At 53.4% G+C, this 21,021-nt stretch overlaps 1 protein-coding gene across 3 annotated transcripts in view; it reads left to right on the forward strand.

The window, feature by feature from the left end:
• LOC139603903 (zinc finger protein 239-like) overlaps positions 1 to 21,021 on the forward strand; it is a 256,414-nt gene that overhangs the window by 20,218 nt on the left and 215,175 nt on the right. The gene's annotated exons all lie outside the window — the stretch shown is intronic.

A 21,021-nucleotide genomic window follows, 5' to 3' on the forward strand; every position in this document is an offset into this window, starting at 1 on the left:
TGATAAACTGAGATTCCAACAAAAAAGTGTGAAAAATGTAACCTCTAAAGTTCTGAATGCTCACATATGACAAAACACATAAATCACCCCAGAGGCAGTCATTATGGAGAGTTACTAACTAGATTATGCAGCTGCATTTGTCATCATTTCCCATTACGTAGAGAATAAACCTGTCAGGCTGATTTATGGCAGAGGGCTCCACAAGATGGGAACTGGCACCTGTACTGCTCTGTGGAAAACGATGAGAAATGCTGTGTCTGCTCAAGTGCTGAATGGAAAAGGAAGGAGGGGAGATAACTGTTCTTTGAAGGCACTGATTCAGGGACAAAGGCTTCAGAGAGGAGTCATGCTTACACCCATGGGATGGCAGGAAGAGTATCCACCAATCTGTCCCAACAGCAGCAGCAGCAGCATCAGAATGCGTTCTCCAGAGGTGGAGGGAAGAGAGGAGAGAGGAGGTCTTTTGAGGGGAACAAAGTCAGTCATGGAGAAATCCTAGAAGCCTGGAATGGTTCGGGTCACAAGGAATCTGAAAAACCATCTTGTTCTAACCCCTGGTGTGGGCCGTGACAAACTGAAGAGCTGAATGCCTGGCTACTCAGGGCATACTCAAGGTTTTGGATTCCATGCCTGTGCATCTACCGTGGAGCAGCTGGGTCTGCTGGGAGCAGATGGCATCCACCTGAGCTCAGAGCAGGCCAAAAGATGGGCAGATGTGGGACTGAGCAGGGCGAGGGACATCCCTGCACAGCAGCGCTCTGACAAGAGCAGCAGTGGCCTCCTCTCAGTGCCCTTCCCCGAGCAGCAGCCGCTGAACACCATGGTGGCTACACAGATGCTTTTGGCTCTGCAATCCCTTTGTGCTCAAAGGCCACGCTGGGCATTTCAGCTGGGCTGGAAGGTCTGGCTGGGCAGGGAACAGGCAAGAGGCACTGCTGGTGTGAGCTCCATGTGCTCACTGGGGACACAAGGAAGATTCTGTTCATCCAAAGAAAAACACAAGCAGCCAGTCCCTGCTAACACAGCAGTGCGACTCTGTCCAGAGCAGCTCAAATTCTCTGCCAGAACCACCCCCCTGCACCTTCTTGATCTGAAGGGGACTAGAAGTGATTTCACTGCAGTTCTTTATTTCTGCTGTCTGATAATGGGAAGGTTTCACAGAAGTCTTGGATGGACTGGATCAGGGAAGAGTCAAGCAAGAAAAACTGAGCAGCCATCACCCAATGCCACTCACAGAAGAACAAGTCCCATTAGGAAAAGCACCTCAGGTGTTTTCATAGTTGAAAATATGTATCCTACTCAACATTATGGATTATAATCTTTTCCCTTTGGAAACTTATAAGTGGGTACGCCTGCTTTGTGGAGGGAGCCCCTGGGGCCCATTCCCTCCCAGAGGGGCTGCACTTGCTGCCTGCCGGGGCTTTCATTGCTGGGCCCACTGGGAGCCCCTGAGCTGGGCTGGGCACCAAGGGCGGGGCTGGCCCGGCTGTGATGCCTCTGGCCCCTGTGACACCAGGGGCAGCGTGTCACAATGGGGGCAGCTGGAAAAGGCCCCCGCAGGTAACGCTGGCCCAGCACAGCCTGGGCAAGCGGTGAGTGCGCCCGTGGCGGGGCTGGGCCGGGCCAGGGCCGGGCCACAAGCGCCGCACCCGGGCCTGCATTGTCCCCCTGCACCCAGGGCCAGCCCCTGGGGCCGGCGCCTTGGCCGGGGCACGGGGCTGCTGCTGCTGGCCCACTGGCACAGGCCCTGCTGCCTGCCAGCTGCCCGGGGCCCTCTGCTTCTGCCCTCACATCCCTGCGCCTCCGGGCCTCACTTCAGCCCCCACAAGCTCCCTTGGCAGCCCCAGTGAAAGCCTTGTCTCTCTCCTCCTGCAGACCATGGCGCACACAGCAGTCCTGGCTGGGCTTGTGCTGCTCCTCTTCCTGTTCCCACTTTCCGTGGTGGACAGATTTCACGGGGATGGGCAGCCGCGTGCAGAGGAGATGAAAGCGGCCCCCCCAGAGCCAGCTGAGCCTGGCTGGGGACCCTGGCTCCTGGCTGCCTTGCGCTACCTGCACCAGCTCTGGCAAATTGCTCAGCCGCTGCTCCTGCTTTTGGGCTGGTGGCTCAGGCGCAGAAGGGCAGCCACGAGGCAGAGAGCAGCAGCCCAGAGAGCTGAGGAAAAGGCCAGAAGGAGGAAGGTGGAAAGCGAGCGGAGAAGGCGGCTCCTTAGGAAGACATTCAAAGACATGGTGCAAATGCGCCGGGCCACGAAAGAAATAGAAAAGCAAATGGCCAGGCTGATTGGGATGAATAGGGATACAAAGAGGATGCTGAAGGTAGGCAGGGCAGGCTTTTGGAGGAGCACAGGCAGTGGCTGTGTGAAGAAAAGCTTCCTGCTGGAGATGCTCTCTGGGCCGGCCAAGGCGAGCCGCACATCTTTGTGAGCAGCCGGCGCACAGAGCTGCGCTTGCTGCCCAGCACAGCCCTGCGCCGGGGCACAGGCTCCGGGCTCCTGACACACCCTGCCCCTCTGCCCTCTCTCTCCTCACGGGATCTGTAGGAACTGCATCTATTTTAACCCTTTCCCATACAGAGGCTTTGCATCTGCTCGGAGGAAAGCACCATCTGAAGGAATCGGGCCAATGATTGGAGATTAATTCAGATTCTTCAATAGTTTTGAAATATTTAAAATATCTTATTTAAAAATAGTTGTCTTTAGCAACATTTTCAAAACTTTTTATTACTATAATGTAGATTAATACTCTTGTAAGAGATCATAAATATTTTAATAATAAGTAGGAATTAAATAATGGCACTTTCCTTATATTACATAGAACTTATAATTCATCAAAATTACCAAGAATTATTGCAGTTAACAAAAACTGAAGTATACTTTATTTTTATCTAAACCAGCAAATGTTGCTTAATCTTCATGGTCCAATAATTATTTTGTGTCTTGTTTAATATTCATATATACAGTATATAGACTGTCGCTACGAATGCCTATAATCACAATTGGTTAATTTAAATTACACTCTCTGCCCTCCTGTCTCGGGAGGGTGACTTCCCTCAGGCAGCTGCAGTCCCTGTCAAGATGCAATAAAGGCAATGCCTGAACAAACGCTGTGTCTGTGAGTGTCCATGCTGGACTCAGGTGTCAGCTGTGGGGAATTCCTGACACAGGGGCACCACAGCAGCCCTTGGCCATGCAGAGGCTCCTTTCCTCCCCTGCAGCAGCTGCTCCTTTGGTGCTGTGATCCAGCCTCTGCTCTGTGCAATGCCAAATGCAAGAAAACCAGGAGTGCCACCACTCAGACTGTCACTCGGGTCCCTGCAGAACTCAGGAGCCACCATGGCTGTGTAGGTGTGGAACCTGCAGTGGGCCATGACAGCAGGGACAGCAGGGACAGCAGGGACAGCAGGGACAGGGGGACACAGCACAGCAATCACAGCCCAGCTGCCCTGGGACAGGCCCGGCAGGCAGACAGGACACGGGGCAGGCAGGAGTCCCCATCCTCTCTGTGCCCTCCTGAACACAGGCACATAAGGGACAGGGGCAATGGGGACACAGCCGGCCCCTCTCCTCTGGGAATATCCCACCTGCCCAGGGGCCCTGACAGAACGCAGGGGCTGAGGCTCTGCAAGGGGAACCCAAGGGTGAGCAGGAGGACCTCCAAGTTACATCTGCCCACATTCTGCATGCAAACTGCTGCGTGGAGAAGAAAACCAGAGGGGCCTTGCCACAGCAGATCCCATCTGAGGGAAGGTGTTCTCTATTCCTGCACACGGGTGCCCCATGCAACATGGAGCACATGAATGCACTTGGACACCAGATTCTCAGCCCTGCTCGAGCGCTCTGGCACAGCAGGAGCGGCCATTCCCTAATAACACACGGGTTTGCAACTCTTGTGCAAAGCAACACAAATTGTCTCTCTCCTCCTGCAGACCATGGTGTCCAAATCAGTCCCTGCCCTGCTGGTGCTGCTCCTCTTCCACTTCCCACGGCCCGTGGTGATCAGTTGGGATGAGGATGCAGAGCTGGGCAAAGAGGGCCTGGAGCAGGCTACCCCAGAGCCACCCGAGCCTGCCTGGGGACCCCTGCTCTGGGCAGCCGTGCAGCAGGGGCCCTACTGGGCTGCTGCTGAGCTGCTCTTCCTGCCTTTCTTCCTCTGCCTCAGGCCCAGAAGGGCGGCCATGAAGCAGAGAGCAGCGGCCCAGAGAGCTGAAGGAGAGGCCAAAAGGCGCAGGATGGAAATGGAGCAGAGAAGGCTTCGGGTGTCTGTGGAACATTCCCAGGTTTCTGGGGAACACTCCCGGGTGTCTGGAGAACACTCCCGGGTGTCTGGGGAACACTCCCGGGTGTCTGGGGAACACTCCCGGGTGTCTGGGGAACACTCCCGGGTGTCTGGGGCTCTCCTGGCCCCGTTCCCAGCCCAGGTTCCCGGGGTTCAGGAGCTGCCCTGGTGCCCGGGCCCCGCGACATCGCCTGGGTGCACTTGGAGCCCGAGGTGCAGGCGGGCGCCGCCCGCGAGGCCCTGCAGGGCTTCAGCATCACCCAGAGCAGCGCCAGGAAGATCTCCTGCGCCAAAAAGGGACCCAGTTTCCCACCCAAATCCCCTCTCTCCATCCCAAATCCTTCTTTGTGCATTCCAAATCCTTCTTCTTTCACCCCAAATCCCCTTTCCCAGCCCCCAGGGATTTTGGGGCTCCAGAGGGGTTATTGGGGTTTTTCCCAGCATTGTACCCAGGGTCTCTCTGCAGACATTGCACCTGGAGCTGCCCCAAATAAACCCCAAATGACCCCAAATTTTGGGACTGGGGGCGGGGGGGGGGGGGGGGTGGTGATTCTAAAATTCGGGGTTTGGGGGTGTTTGACCCCTAACTTTGGGAATTGGGGGGTTTGATCCTAAAATTTGGGGGTTGGGTGGGATTGATCCTAGAATTTGGGGTTTAGGGGATTTTGACACCTCAGGGTTTGGGGATTTTTGACCCCAAACTTTGGGAATTGGGGATGTTTGACACCCCTGGGTTTGGGATTTGGGGGTTTTTGTTCCCAGGATTTGGCGTTTAAGAGGTTTTTTTTTCCCCAGGATTTGGGGATCAAGGGGTTTGACACCCAAACTATGGGGATGAGGAGGGTTGGACACCTCAGATGTTTCAAACCCCAGGATTTGTGGTCAGGGGGTTTTGGCCCCAAAGTTCAGGAATTGGGGGGATTGATCCCAGGATTTGGGGGGATTTAACCCCAAAGTTGGGGGGATCAGGGGGATTTGACACCCCAGGTTTTGGGATCGGGGGGATCTGACTCCAAAGTTTGGGATTGGGGGTTTAGACCCCAAACTTTGGGGGTTGGGGGTGTTTGACACCTCAGGATTTGGGATTTGGGGGTGTTTGACCCCAGACTTTGGGAACGGGGGGTGTTGGACACCCCAAATGTTTCAAACCCCAGGATTTGGGGTCAGGGGGATTTAACCCCAACATTTGCAAATTGCAGAGTGTTTGACACCCCAGGATCTGCGATTTGGGGGGTTTAAGGCCTAAAATTTGGGGTTCGGGCTGGGGGGCAGGGGGGGAGGTTGAGATCCCAGAGTTTGGGTCTGGGGGTGTTTGGCCCCCCCCAGTGTTTGAACCCCCAGGATTTGGGGTCCGGGAAAGTTGACCCCAGGATTTGGGGTGTTTGACCCCAATGTTTGACCTCACCTCGGGTTTGGGGTCGGGGTTGAGATCAGGGACATTCCCTGGAGCCAGCGGCGGGATCGGGATCGGGAACGGGATCGGGAAGCGGAACAGGAACGGGGAGGGTCCCTGAGCCAATGCCGGACCCCAACCCCAGGGAGAGGCCCCGCCGCAGTCCCGGAATGGCCCCATCCCCACAATCCCGGTGCCCTCCCCAGGCCCAGCCCCTCCCCGGCCGCTGAACGGAGCCTCCCTCAATCCCAGCCCGCCCCGATCCGGGCCGGAGCCATCCCCAGAGCCTCCCCCATTCCCGGCCCGGACCCTTCCATCCCTTTTTGGGGCGGCTCCTGCCGCTCCCCGCCCATTTCTGGGGGTTCCAAAGGGCCCCGCGGACCCTCCCCATTTTGGGGGTGTTGGGGGGGCCCCAGAGCCGCCCCGAGGGCCGAGGGGGGATCGAAAGCCCCAAACCCGAGGGGCTCCTGGGGGTGCCCAGTTCCTCCCGTCCCCAGCCCGAAACAGATCCTGGCCAATCAGAGCGCGGGGCGCTGATGACGATCCTGTTGCTGGGCAGAAACTCGGAGCACTGGCCCCGCCCGGCGATTTCCAGCGAATCAGCGCCCGGCTCGGCTGTGACTCATCGGGTGCCGGGCAGAACCCAGCGCCTCTCACAGCGCTGGCCAATCAGAGACTGCGCGGGGCCATTCCCAGCCAATCAGAGCGTTTGTCGCTGATGGCTCTCAGTGTCCAGGAGCGGAATTTGGGGCGGGGGGCGGTGACCCCGGCGATGGGGATGGGGCGTGCGGGGGCAGCTGGGGCCGCACTGGTGGCACTGGGGGCGCTGGGAGCCCCCCCGGCCGCGGGGGGAGCGGGGGGCGCGGGGAGAAGGGGGGCGGGGGGGCCCCAAATTGAACCCAAGGGGGGTCGGGACCCCCAAAGGGAGCAGGAGGGGCCTGGAACCCCCAAAACCAAGCACGGGGGAGGGGATTGGGGACTGGGGGAACGATGGGGAAGGGGCGGGAGAGCGGCGGGAAAGAGGGGGATGGGACCCCCAAATTGAGGTGGGAGGGAGCTGTGGACTGGGGCAATGCTGTGGACTGGGGGAAACCCCCATCAAATCCCATTAAAATCCCATAAAAATCCCATTAAATTCCACTCCATTCCCATTAAACACCATTAAAATCCAATAAAATACTATTAAATTCCATTAAAATCCCATGACATGTCATTAAAATCCCATAAAATTCCATTACAATCCCATCAAATTCCATTAAAAGCCCCTAAAATCCAAAGAAAATCCCATTAAATCCGATTACATTTCTATTAAACCCCATTACATTCTATTAAAATCCCTCTAAATTCCTATTATAATCCATTAAAATTCCCTCCAATCCCATAAAATGATCCCAAACCCATACAGTGCCCTGAATTACCCCAAATACACACGGCCCTAAAAACCCAACAATGTGAAAAATTACCCCAAATGATCCCAAATTTACCCTGAATAACCCCAAAAACCCCCAAATAGCCCCAAAGGCACAAAAAGAACCCAAATCCCCCAAATGACCCCAAATCCCCCAAATCCCATAAATGGGACTGGGAGAGGGGAGGAGAGGGCAGGGAAAGGGGGAGTGGGACAAACTGGGCGAGGAAATCAAACTCTGCAGTCAGACAGAGCAGGGATTTGTGTATCCAGCACTGGGAGCGAGGGGGATCTCTCTGGCAAAAACCCACTCGGTCTCCTTTAGCCTTCAGCTCCATTTTAAAAGTCACAATTACAACACTTCATTAGCATACTCACATTTGCATAAAGCTGTGTCCCGGTTTTACAGCCGTGTGTGGCTTCAGCGCCTGCGTCCGTTCCTCCTGTGGCGGCCCTCAGTCTTCTGGTGCTCTTTTGATGAAGGCTTCTGTCGTCCTCCTCACGTTGGAACTTTTTACCTGGACCATCAGCCCATGCCTGGTGCTCCTTATTCTTCAGTCTAACCTGGTCTGAGCTGATTTTGCCCTTTGCAAGCTCTGTTCAAACTTGCTCTCTCGCTCTCGCTGCGTTTGTTGTGTCGCTGGCTCTGCTCTCTCTCTTGCTCTGCTGCCTCGCTGGCTTTGCCTGCATGTGAAAAATGCATGTATTTTATGATTGGCTTTTCGCAAATATTAAAATGAATATTATATGTCTGGTGTTAGAATATTTTTTATATATATATATATATATATATATATATATATGTATATGTATATATTATATATATTATATATATATTATATATATAATATATATTATATATAATATGGTTATATATTATATATTATTATATATTATATATTATATATAATGAATTATGGATAATATTATATATATCTATATATATAAAATATATTATATATAATATTATATATGTTATATATAATATAATATATATTATATAATATAATAATATGACATATATAAAATATATAATGTATAATAATATATTATATATATTTTATATATTATATATATTATATATTATACATTATATATTATATATTACATATATTAAAAATCATATATTATATATTGTATATTATATATATTATATATATAATATATATTATATATTATATATATATATAAATATTATATGTCTGGTGTATTAATTCTCTTAAGTACTGTGTTAAATATAGTTTTAGGTTATAAAATGTTAAAATAGAAACGATGCTATGTAGGATTCTTGCTTTAAAGAAAGGACTCGCACTGAGATAGCAGCCTCAGGATACCTAAATCTTTCAGAGAAAAAGAATTTATTGCCCTCTTATCAGAAGAAATTAACTTCTTCCCACCTCGAAGGCGCTGTTAGGATTCGGAGGAAGAAGGTGGCACTGCCCAGACAGAATCCTGTGTTTGAATGGAATTTATGCATCATGGATGAAGTGTATGAATATGCAACAGGCTGTTGATTTTAAGGATTAATCCTTTGTTAACGGGTGTCCCTTTTCAGGCTCGTGGTGCCCAGAAAAAGGTACCCGGACCTCCATTACCCTTTCTCTCTATTGTCTCATATTGTCCTAATTCAAATTGTCCAAATTATTATTACTCTAATTGCATTGCTATTTTTATAACCATTTTATTAGTAATGAACTTTAAAAATTTCAAAATCAAGTGATTGGCGTGTTTCACACTGCACATCTCGCTCCAGGGCTGCTTGTGCTGAACCTTTCCTTGCACAGCCCTGAGGATTCCCCCAGCCCGGGCTCCCAGCAGCTCCAGGCCCGGCCAGGAGGAGCAGCAGGGCCAGGGCTGGCCGGGCGTCCCCCCAGATGTGGCCCCCGCTGGTGGCACAGCCGGACCCTTGGGAGGCTGCCTCAGGCTTTATTGTCCACCAGCATCCCAGGAGGGAGCAGAAAATCCTCCTGCAGACGCTGATTCCGGAGGCTCCCAGCGCTTCCTTGTCTCCAGGAGCTTCTGCCAAGCCCCAGTGAAACCTTGGTGCCACATTGTTCCACAGCCTCACAACGCTCTCCTGGCTCCCGTGAGGTCCCTCTGTGTCCCGCTGCAGCCTTGGCTCCATCAGGCTCTCCTGGCTCCCATCAGGGTCTCCTGGCTCCATCAGGGTCTCCTGGCTCCATCAGGGTCTCCTGGCTCCATCAGGGTCTCCTGGCTCCCATCAGGGTCTCCTGGCTCCATCAGGGTCTCCTGGCTCCATCAGAGTCTCCTGGTTTCCATCAGGCTCTCCTGGCTTCCATCAGGGTCTCCTGGCTCCATCAGGCTCTCCTGGCTTCCATGATGCTCCACTCTGTCCCAAGGGGCATCCGCGGCTCAGCTTTGGAGCCCTGCAAGATCCAAAGGTTCCTCCCAAAAAACACCAGCCCAGGGACCCCCCGGATATTTGGGCTGAGCTCCCGCTGCCCAGGCACCTGCATGGAACCCAAGTGACCGCTGGGACTCCATGGAATGTCCTGGAACAAACTGTCCCTGGTCAGACAGGGGTGCCATGGAACACAGGTGCCACTGGGACACGGACACTGCCCATGGAACCGAGTGTCCATGGGGACAGAGCCGGGCCTGATGGAACACTGGAGAACATTGTCACCCCATGGAATCCATGGAACCAGGTGTCCATGGTGACACTGCAGAACATTGTCACCCCATGGAATCCCATGGAACCAGGTGTCCATGGTGACACTGGAGAACATTGTCACCCCATGGAATCCCTGGAACCAGGTGTCCATGGTGACACTGGAGAACATTGTCACCCCATGGAATCCATGGAACCAGGTGTCCATGGTGACAGAGCCGGGCCCAATGGAACCTACTGGAACACAGGAGAACATTGTTACCTGTTGGAACCCGGGCTGCTGAGAATTTTGGACTTTCTGAGCTGACAGACACTGACCCCCAAGAGAACACTGCATTTGGCTTGAGGCTGTGGAGAAGGCTTCCAAAATGGAATGATGGAACTGGGATTATGGGTGTGGCGTTTGAATAGAAGGGTGTAATATCACATGGTGGACAACTTGGAGTTTAAGGTTTTAGAATATAGTAATATATATAAAGCAAGATGGAGCTTTTAGGGAGGAGGCTGATCCTTCTTCTTCTTCTTCTTCTTCTTCTTCTTCTTCTTCTTCTTCTTCTTCTTCTTCTTCTTCTTCTTCTTCTCCTTCTTCTCCTTCTCCTCCTTCTCCTTCTCCTCCTCCTCCTCGTCCCTTATGTTGGGCATGGGTGATTGGTTATTGGGTTAAAAGTAAAAATAATTTAGGTGTCATTTCTTAATTGGACAGTTTATCCTCAGAAGACCTTGCAGAGAGATAGACGGGGCTCCATTTTCACCTTGTTAGTGAAGTGCTGCAGAACTCACAGCTTGTGAGACTGTTCTAGAGACAAGAGCTAATGAACACCTGAGTCCAAACAAGAAATGCTGTCTTGGGATTTCATCCCGACCTTGGCAGAAAAGAAGCAAAAGAATTGACTATTACCCCACAGAATCTCATGGAACCAGGTGTCCACTGTTTGACGGTGCAGCCTCAGAGAGTGGTGAGACCCTTGTGTCACCATGGAATATCCTGAAACCATGGCTCCCTTGTGACAAACCTGGGCTTTATGAAACCAAGGACACCTCTGGGATGCAATGGAATCTCAAGGAGCCAAGGGTCCACTGTCAACACATCAGCTTCTCAGGAAACCATGGCAAACACTGTGACACAGAGAGGGGCCTCATGGGACCCAGGAGACCATGGTGACACTGTGGTGGAATCTCATGGAACCAAGTGTGAATTGTTACAGGACCCAGGAGACCATGGTGACACCGTGGTGGGATCTCATGGAACCAAGTGTGAATTGTTACAGGACCCAGGAGACCATGGTGACACCATGGTGGGATCTCATGGAACCAAGAGCCCAGAGTTTCACAGCTCAGCCTCAAGGAGTGCTGGAGACCATGGTGTCCCAAAGGGAACACATGGAACAAAGGCTCCTTAGTGACACAGCAGGGCCTCATGGAATGCAAGAGATCATCCTGATGGAATGGAAACTCATGGATTAGAGGGTCCACTCTTTTGCTGCGTGGCCTCATGGAATGATGGAGACCATTGTGGCACCATGGAAATGAATGGCACAAAGGCTCCACTGTGACCCAGCAGGGCCTCATGGAACCAAGGACACCGCTGTGATACAATGGAATCTCATGGAACCAAGGTCCAGTTGTGACAAAGCTGGGCCTCATGGAACCAAGGACACAGCCGTGATGCAATGGAATCTCTAGGATCCAAGGATCAATTGTCAACACATCAGGTTCCCATGAAACCAAGCAGAACATTGTGACACAGTGGAATCTCATGGGAGCAAGGCTCTGCTTTGATCAAGTGGGGCCTCATGGGACACAGGTGCCACTGGGACATTGTCAGGCCTGGTAGGAACAAGACACCGCTGTGGCAGACCAAGGCCTCATGGGACCTAGGATAGCCCTGGGACACAATGGAACCTGATGGAACCAAGGGCCCATTGTGACACGGCAGGGTCTCCTGGAACCCCTGTGCCACTGGGACATTGCCAGGGCTGGTGCAAGCAAGGTTCCACTGTGACAAAGGCAGGCCTTGTGGCACCCAGGAGACCATTGTGGGACAATGGAATCTCATGGAAGCAAGGCCCCATTGTGACAAAGCGCAGCCTCATGGAAGCCCAGTGCCACTGGGACATCTCCAGCCTTGGAGGAAGCAAGTGTCCATTGTGACACAGCACAGCCTCAAATCACAGGAGAGCAGAGGGATGCCATGGAATCTTGGGGAACCAAGTGTCAATTCTAAACACAGCGAGGACTCATGGAACCCAGGAGACCATTGTGATGCTGCACTTTGTCACAATGGGGCCGTGCTTCTATGAGGATCCATGGGCCCACAATGTTCTCCTGGGTTCCAGGAGGCCCCGCTGGGTCACAATGGCCCCTTGCTCCCACGAGCCACAGCACGGTCCCCGTTGCCCCTGGGTTCTGTGAGGCCCTGCTGCCTTCACAACTGACACTTGCTTCCATGGGATTCCATTGCGTCACAGTGGCCCCCATGTTTCCATGAGGTTCTGCTGGGTCACAGTGGACACTGGGTTCCACAAGAGCTGGCAATGTCTCAGTGGCACCTGTGTCCTGTGGGCCCCACTTTGCCAAAGCAGAGCCTTGGCTCCATGAGATTCCAGGCTGTCCCAATGCTCTGCTGAGTTCCACGAGGCTGTGCTGTGTCACAATGGACACTGAGTTCCACCTGCCCTGGCAATATCCAAGTGGCCCCTGGCTTCCATGAGGCCCCGTTGTGTTTGCAGGTGACACTTGGTTCCCCAAGATGTCATTGTCACGCCGCTCTCCTGGGCGCCCTGAGGCCTTGCTGTGTGTGAGAAATGACCGCTACTTTTAAAATTTTAAGGGTGATTCAACCTTGAAAAAAATGACAACAAAGGACTGAAACAGGAGAAATCACAGCACTGGGAGCCCTTCCCCACCCCGTGGCTATCAGCCACATGGCTCCTTCACAAATTGGCTGCTCCTCCTTTTAGACTTTGGTGTTGCATCAGGTAATCCTAGCCCCACCCAAAGTCTGTCAGGTAACTCTTTGTGGCCGTCCATTTGTGGAGAATGCTTTCTTGCACCCTGACTGGAGAGCAGGTGTTGCCATGCCTGCCTTCCAGTGACAAACCTGCCCTCCCCAAATGCCCCAACCACCAAGGCCATTACAAGGGGAGGGGAAAGAGGACTATGGGGGACAGATGACAATAACATCACTACACATCTTAACACACACATAGGATCTATCTCCTCACTGTGAGACCCAACTATGACATTACTCATCTGTAACACTGTGCAATAATGGAGCCTTGTTCCTACCAGACCTGGCAATGTCCCAGTGGCACCTGTGTCCCATGAGGCCCCACTTGGTCAAAGCAGAGCCTTGGCTTAACAACTGACCCTTGTTTCCTTGAGATTCCATTTGTGAAAAACACGTTCACTCTCCTGTGAAAATGTACAAAGTTTAACAAGGGACAATGGGAGACCAGGACCATGGAGCAAAGGTTATTATGGCCGGGTGCATCTTGGCACTCAGCCAGGAGCACCCTGTTACCTTCAGGGATCCCCTGAAATACCTTTCCCCTTACATCAGCCTGGTGCATATTCATAGAGCCTCATGCATATCCATCAACTACTTTACATATTCCAGGAATGATTTTACATGGCCCCTCCTTGGGTCTGCCTTTTCAGAGCATGTGTGTTTCTTGGCTGTGGTTTTGGCTCCTTCTCTTTATCACCTCCAGTTTTTGGGCCTTGGTGCACTCTGCCTTCAGACGGGGAGTGCTGATAGTTGGCAGATCTGTACAGGTGTCCTCATCCTGGGTGCATTGGATGTTATCCCACCCAAGCAGGCAGTTTAACACAAGCACACTTCTATCAGTTATTTCTCTACTATGTCTAAGCAAAATTAACAACAGAAATAAAAACTACATCTTTAGAACAAAGTTATTTTAACATCACACATATAAAATCCATTTTAATATTTGCAAAAAGCCAATATTATGATATTTATCTATAAGAGGGTGAAGGAGCCCTGGCCCAGGCTCTGGCCCTGAGGCACACGGGGACGCTGCCGGGGGGTCCCTGTCCCCCTGTGCCACCCCCAGGGCCCCGGCCCCCCGTCCCCGTGTCAGGCTCTGGGGTCGATCTCGTGGAACATCCTCTGGGGGAGGCTGCGGGGCCGGGGGCGGGGGGACCCGGGGGGACAGGGGACCCTGCTGTGCACGAGCAGGGTTGGACTGCTCTGGGGGGAGCTGTGAGGGGGCCGGGGCAGAGTGACCTCCCCAGGGACCTCACACAGCCCCCGTGATGTCACACAGCCCCTGTGATGTCACACGGCCCCTGTGATGTCACACAGCCCCATTGATGTCACACAGCCCCTGTGATGTCACACAGCTCCCGTGGTGTCACAATGCTGCCTGTGATGTCACATAGCCCCCGTGATGTCACACAGCCACCTGTGATGTAACACAGCCCTGGTGATGTCACACAACCACTCTCTTATGTCACACAACCTCCATATGATGTCAATCAGCTGCTATGTGGTGTCACACAGCAGATTTGTGATGTCACAGCCTTCTCTGTGGCATCACACAGGTGCTCTGTCACTCTGTGTCACAACCCACATTGTGATGTCACAGAGCCGCCTTCTCTGATGTCACAGCTAGCTCTGTGATGTCACAACCCCCTCAGTGCTGTCACCGAGCCCACTCTTTGCTGTCACACAGCCCCTTGCTGCCATCCCAGCTGCTCTGTGGCTCTGGGACACAGCCCCAGAGGTGCTGCTGTGACACAGCCCCCGCGGGGACATCCCACAGCCCCGGCCAGTGCTGAGCCCCTGCGAGCTCTGTCTGTGCCCTGCTCATGTCCCTGAGGGGCCCTGGCAGTGCCCCAGCCCTGCTGGGCTGTGCACAGGAGCTGCTCCTGGCCAGAGCTGTCTCTCTGCAGCTCTGCTGCCCTTGCCAGGAGCTGCCTCTGGGCCAGGAGCCCGGCCCAGCTCAGCAGCACACACACAGCACAAGGACTTTAATCACCCTCTGGGCCTTTGCTGCTCTTTGCATCACACCCAGTCCCTCAGAGTGGGCTCAAAGACTTCTCAAGAGCTCACAGTGAGATTGAAAGACTGAAGTTTCTTGTACTTTAAAGAGATCCCTGTGAGGGACAGGGCTGAGAAAGTGTCCCCGGGTTCCAGGGAGAGCAGAACACTGGAGGCACTGATGGCAGCTGGGGACAAACAAGGCAAAGGTGTCTCTGGTGCTGAGCAAACCTGGATTTGTTTCAGGAATGTAAAGGGCCAAGGCCTGAGCCCCAGGGCCTGGCCAGGCAGATCCTGTCCCTCCCTCCTTGCTCAGGGCTCTTCCCGGGATGGGCACTGGCATGTGGGGATGAGCAATGCCAAGGGCAGGAGCGTGGGGCGGCCCCTGCCAGGCTGCTGAGCAGGGACAAGGAGGCCATGAGGCCCCAGGCCTGCAAGGGTCACTTGTCCCCTCCTGGCTCAGGCCCAGGCCCAGCAGCCATGGCCAAAGCGCTGCCCAGGTTGGCTCTGTCAGGGCTGTCTTGCAGCTGCTGCCCATCCCTGTGCCCTGTGCAGCCCAGGCTGTCCCACGGTGTCCCTGCCCTGGCCTCTGTCCCTGCAGGCTCTGGGCATCCCCCGGCTGCCCCACCTGGCTGGGCCCTTCCTTTGCTGACAGCTCTGCCTCCTGCCTGCCCCTGCCTGCCCACACAAAGCCTGGGGCTGCTCCAGGCTCCTGCTGGGGACGTGCTGCACCACAGCCCTGCCCTGACAGGGAAATTCCTTTCTCCTGCAGCCACTCTGGGCCTCCCCAGCTGCCCTTGGCGTTGATTCTTTCTCTCTCTGACTGTTTTCCACTATGTCAAAAGGATCCACCATCCCTTAAATCGCTCTTTAAACACTCTCATGGCTCTGCTCCACTGTCCTCAGTCTCCACCCCACTGAGCACAGAGCTCCTTTGTCCCTATACAGTGCTCATGGGCCCAAGGCCTCCAAACCCCTCCTTGGGACATCTCTGGGCCCTCTCCAAGGTGTTTCCAAATGAAAACATTCAGCTCAGAGTCTAAAGAAATCACCAGAGGACAGGGCCAGCCCAACCTGTCTGTCCTGGCTACTTTTGTCTGGGAGCGATCCTTGGATATACAGAATTTGGGAGGCCAAATTCTAATTTTGGCCATGGTCCCTGGACAAGAAGGCTGGTTCTTTTCCATAGGAATGAAGGAACAGAGCCCCAGTGTTTCAGGGGCAGATGAGAGGTGACCACCAGAGGCCAAGGCCAGCCAGAGCTGGCAGGTTTTGTTTGGTGAGATACCCTTGCACAGAGGAAATTATTTTAGGGAGAGTACCCGTTCTGGCAATGACCATCTGAAAAGTCAGACAGCCCTTTTCCATAGCAAGGAAAGCACAGAGCCCCAGTGCTCCAGGAGCTGATGAGAGGCAGCCCTTGACATGCCAAGATCAGCCAGAGCTGTCAGGTGGCCCCTGGGAGGCCAAGCCAGCCAGAGCTGTTCCATGTTCCCTGGGTTCCATGGGGTCCCACAGTGTCCCAATGGTCCCTTGCTTCCATGGGGCCCTGAGGTGTCATAATGCCCCCTTGGTGACACCAGGCCCTGAAGGTTGGAATGGTCTCCAAGGTTCCATCAGGCCCCACAGAGCCACAATGGTCTCTGGGTCCATGGAGCCCCTCTGTGTCACCATGGCCCCTTTGGTTCCCTGGGCTCCAGTGGTGCCCCAATGATCCCCTTGGTTCCATGGGCTCCAGTGGTGCCACAATGATCCCCTTGGTTCCCTGGGCTCCAGTGGTGCCACAATGATCCCCTTGGTTCCCTGGGCTCCAGTGGTGCCACAATGATCCCCTTGGTTCCATGGGCTCTTGTGGGGCCACAATGATTCCCTTGGTTCCATGGGCTCCAGTGGGGCCACAATGATCCCCTTGGTTCCATGGGCTCCAGTGGTGCCACAATGATCCCCTTGGTTCCATGAGGTCCCCACAGTGTCCCAGGGATCTCCATGGGAAGGAAAGAACCCAGCCCCACTGTTGCAGGCGCAGCCACCAGAGGCCAAGGCCAGCCAGCCTTGACGGTACTGGCAGATTTTGCCCGGGAGTAACCCTTGGATATTGAGAATTTCAGAGGTGGAATCCCAATTTCAGACATGGACACTGGAGGAAAAGGATGGTTCTTTTCCATAGGAAGGAAAGCACAGAACACCGCTGGTGTCTCCGGGGCAGATGAAAGGCGGCCATCAGAGGCCAAGGCCAGCCAGACCTCTCTGTCCTGGCAGCTTTTGTCTGAAAGCAACCCTTGGATATCAGGAATTTGGGAGGCGGAACCCCAATTTCAGCCATTTCTGCATGGATAAGAAGGACGGTTCTTTTCCATAGGAAGGAAAGCACCCAGCCCCAGTGTTTGGACAGCAGGGGAGAGGCACCCCCAGGAGGCCAAGGGCAGCCAGACCTGTCTGTCCTGGCAGCTTTCACCTGGGAGCAATCCTTGGATGTATGGAGTTTTGGAGGTGGAATCCCAGTTTTGGCCATGGTCAAGATGGGTATTTTTGCCCATAGGAAATTAAAGCACAAAGTCCAAGTGTTTAGGAAGAAGATGAGAGGTGGCCACCCTCAGGCCAAGCCAGCCAGCCCTGTCTCTCCTGGCACCTTTTGTCTAGGGGCTTTCCTTGGACATTGGGCATTTTGGAGGTGCAATCTCAGTTTTGGCTGTGGGTGCCTGGACAGGAAGAAGAGCTCTTTTCATAAGGAAGGAAAGCACCCAGCCCCAGTGTTTCAGAGGCAGATGAGGGCCAGCCCTCAGGAAGCCTAGGCCAGCCAGACTTGTCAGTCCTGGCAGCTTTTGTCTGGGAGCTATCCTTGGATATAAGGAATTCCAGAGGTAGTTGCCCAGTTTTGGCCATGAGTGCCTGGTTGAGATGGAGGGTTTTTTCCCACAAGAAATAAAAGCACATGGTCCCAGCGTTTCAAAGGCAGATGAGAGGTGGCCCCAGGTAGCCAAGGCAGCCAGATCTGTTCCTCCTGGCAGATTTCATCTGGGAACAATCTTTGCATGTAAGGGAATTTGGAGAAGGAATCCCAGTTTTGGCCATAGGGCCCTGGAGGAGGATCAGGACAGTTCTGTCCCATAGGAAGGAGAGCCCAGAGCCCCAGTGCTTCAGGGGCAGATGAGGAGCAGCCCTCCACATGCCAAGGTCAGCCAGACCTGTCCAGCAGCCCCCGGGAGGCCAAACCAGCCACACCTGCTCCCTGTGCCCTTGGTTCCATGAGGACCCACAGTGTCCCCATGGTCTCCTTGATTCCAGGAGTCCCTGCAGTGTCACAATGTTCTCCTTTCTTCTGCAGTGTCACAACGGCCCCTTGGCTTCCCTGAGCCCTTGCAATGTCCCCATGGCCCCTTGGCTCCCTGTGGCCCCGCTGTGTCACAACGGCTCCTTGGTTCCACGGGTGCCATAGCTTCATCCTTGGCCCTTGGTTCCAGAGGGGGCCTGAGTTTCACAATGGTCCCCCTGATTCCGTGAGGCACCAGAGTGTCACAATGGTCTCTTTGCTCCCATGAGGTTCCATAGTGCCACCATGGTGTCCTTGGATCTGCGTTGTCACAAGGGCCCCTTGGTTCCATGAGTTTCTGGACTGTCAGCAATGGTTTCTTTGCTCCAGAGGGGCCCTGATGTGTCACAAGGGCTCCGTGGCTGGGGTTTGTGTCTCACCCACGCTGAAACCCCAGCAGTTGGTAGCCATGTGCATTTCTTTCTATAGAGCTTCTGTCTTCCTGTCTCTCTGTCTTCTCCTTCTAATGCTCTTGATATGGAACATTTTTTGATACCTCAACAACTGAAGTGATTAAACGTTTCTGGGTGCAACAGGCTGAGTTAATGAAGTTACTGCTATGGTGTTTTATGTTGAATTGGATGTTTTAGTAAATCTTTTTCCAAAGTTTCTTGATTTTCTGATCTTTGCCAGGAAAATTTTGTGCCATTTTGTCCTCTTGAGAATATATGGTTGGTGTTTCTCCTGTGCACCAAACTCCAGGAAAGGAACCCTTGGTTACTGTGAGAAACGACTGCAGACTTTGAAAATTTTAAAAGGTTTATTCAACCTTAACAAAATGACAAGAAAAGGACTAAATAAGGAAGAACAGGCCTGGGAGCTCCCCTCGTGGCTGCCTACCACGTGCCTGGCTCGTCCTCAAGATGGACGCTTCACCTTTGATACCCCGGGATTGCTTCAGCCAAACCTGGCCCCTCCCACAGTCTGTCAGTCAACTCTTCTTTGCTGTTTATTGGTGGAGTCTGCTTTCCTGCAGCTTGATTGGAGGGTCAGGTGCTGTCCTGCCACGCCCCCTCCCCTAGGAACAAGTCTTTGTTCTCGCCTTCTTTCTACCTGTCCTGGATGGCTCAGGCTGTCTGATGGTAACAACGGGGGGGAAAGGGACTGTGGGGAGAACAGGGGACATCTAAACAACAGACTGCAATAACATAATCACACATCAATAAAGCTTCTCTTAATATTCACACAGTATCCATCCCTTAATTGCGAGAGCCAATCATCTCATTAGCCATCTATAACACAAAGGGACCTAAAATCACCGTTACAAGGTAAAATTACCCAAAGAGGACTAAAATCCACCCATATGGGCCTAAAATCAGCCAAAGGCATCTAAAATCCACTCTAAAACTGCCCAGTTTATCCTAAAATCACCCAAACAGGCCCAAACCCCACCCAAATGGGCTTAAATCATTCAAAGGGATCTAAAATCCACCCTCAAACCCAACAGATTTGGCCTAAAATCTGCAAAGGGGCCTAAGATCCACCCTAAAAGGCTTGAAATCACTGCAAGGGATCTGAAACCCACCCTAAACCTGTCCAGTTTGGCCTAAAATCACCCAAATGGACCTAAATTCTCCGGGACCAAGACCAAACCCAGCAGCAGAACTGGCACCAGCAGCAAGACTGACACTGGAACTGAGATTGGCAGCGCCACAGGACCGGCACCGGGACTAGGACCGAGACCCAGACCAGAACCTGCACCAGAACTGGCACTGGGTCCAAGACTGGGACCAAGCCTGACACTGGGACCGGCACCAGGAGCACTTTGGAACTGGGACTGGCACCGGCAGCGCTCCAGGACTGGGATCAGGACCGAGACTGGAACCCGGCACCCGCACCGGGACTGCTCTGGGACCAGGACCAGGACCGAGACCGGGAGCCCTCCAGGACTGAGACCGAGACCGTCACCGGAACCAGCACCGAGAGTGGCAGCACTCTGGGACTGGGACTGAGACTGAGATTGGCACTGGGAACACTCCAGGACCAAGACCAGCACCAGTAGCAGCACTGGGTCCAGAACCACTCTGGGACCAAGACTGAGACCAGCACTGAAACCAGCACCAGCACCGGCACCGAGAATGGCACCGCTCCAGGACCGAGACTGGGACTGAGACTGGGACTGGCACCGCTCTGGTACCAAGACTGGGACTGGGACCGGCACCGCTCCAGTATCGAGATCAACATGAGAACCAGAATCAGCCCCAGGAGTGCTCCGGGACTGAGATGGAGACTGAGGCAGGCACCGGAACCAGGATCAGCACCAGGATCACTCTGGGACCAGCACAAGGAGCAGGAACTGGACTGGAAATGGGATTGGAAATGGGATTGGCACTGGGATCCCTCCTGGACCTCTGCATTCGTTCCGGGGAGCTTTGGCTGCGCCCCCGGGCAGGATGGGGAGGGACCCCTGGGCAGGGCGGGACCCCCTTGGTTCACATTGATCCAGTGCAGCCATCCCAGTCCATATGGTCCAGTTTGTATGATCCCAGTCTCGGCTCCTAATCCCCACGGTCCCAGCCTGTGAAATCCCAGTCCACATGATCCCAGTCTGTACAATCCCAAGCCATACAATCCCAGTCTACATGATGCCAGTCCACATGGTCCCAATCGGTGCAGTCCCAGTCTGTGGGATCCCAGTCCATATCATCCCAGTCTGTATGGTCCTGCATGGCACACACTCCAAGGACCTGGAATTCCAGTTCCCAGCCAGGAAAAGATGTTCCTGCCCTTGAAGGCAAAGCTCCTAAGAAGGGGCCGAAAGCCAAGTGGATCCTACAGTGACATTTCACTGCCAGCCTTCAGAACTTCACCCATGGCCATTGTAGCTCCTGCACTGGGAATTAAATCAGGGCAGGGTCTTTGGTGGCAGCTGCCCTGGCTCAAGGGAGACACTGAGAGAGAAACAGAGCAGGCAAAGAGAGGCAGGAGAGAAAGGAGGACACAAACACAATCAGCTGAGAAGGTGGCACTAACTCTGAAAGTTTTATTTGCTATC

This window comes from Agelaius tricolor, unplaced genomic scaffold (genome assembly GCF_023055355.1).
Source record: "Agelaius tricolor isolate 1412-34295 unplaced genomic scaffold, bAgeTri1.0.p SCAF_42, whole genome shotgun sequence".
Lineage (NCBI taxonomy): Eukaryota > Metazoa > Chordata > Aves > Passeriformes > Icteridae > Agelaius > Agelaius tricolor.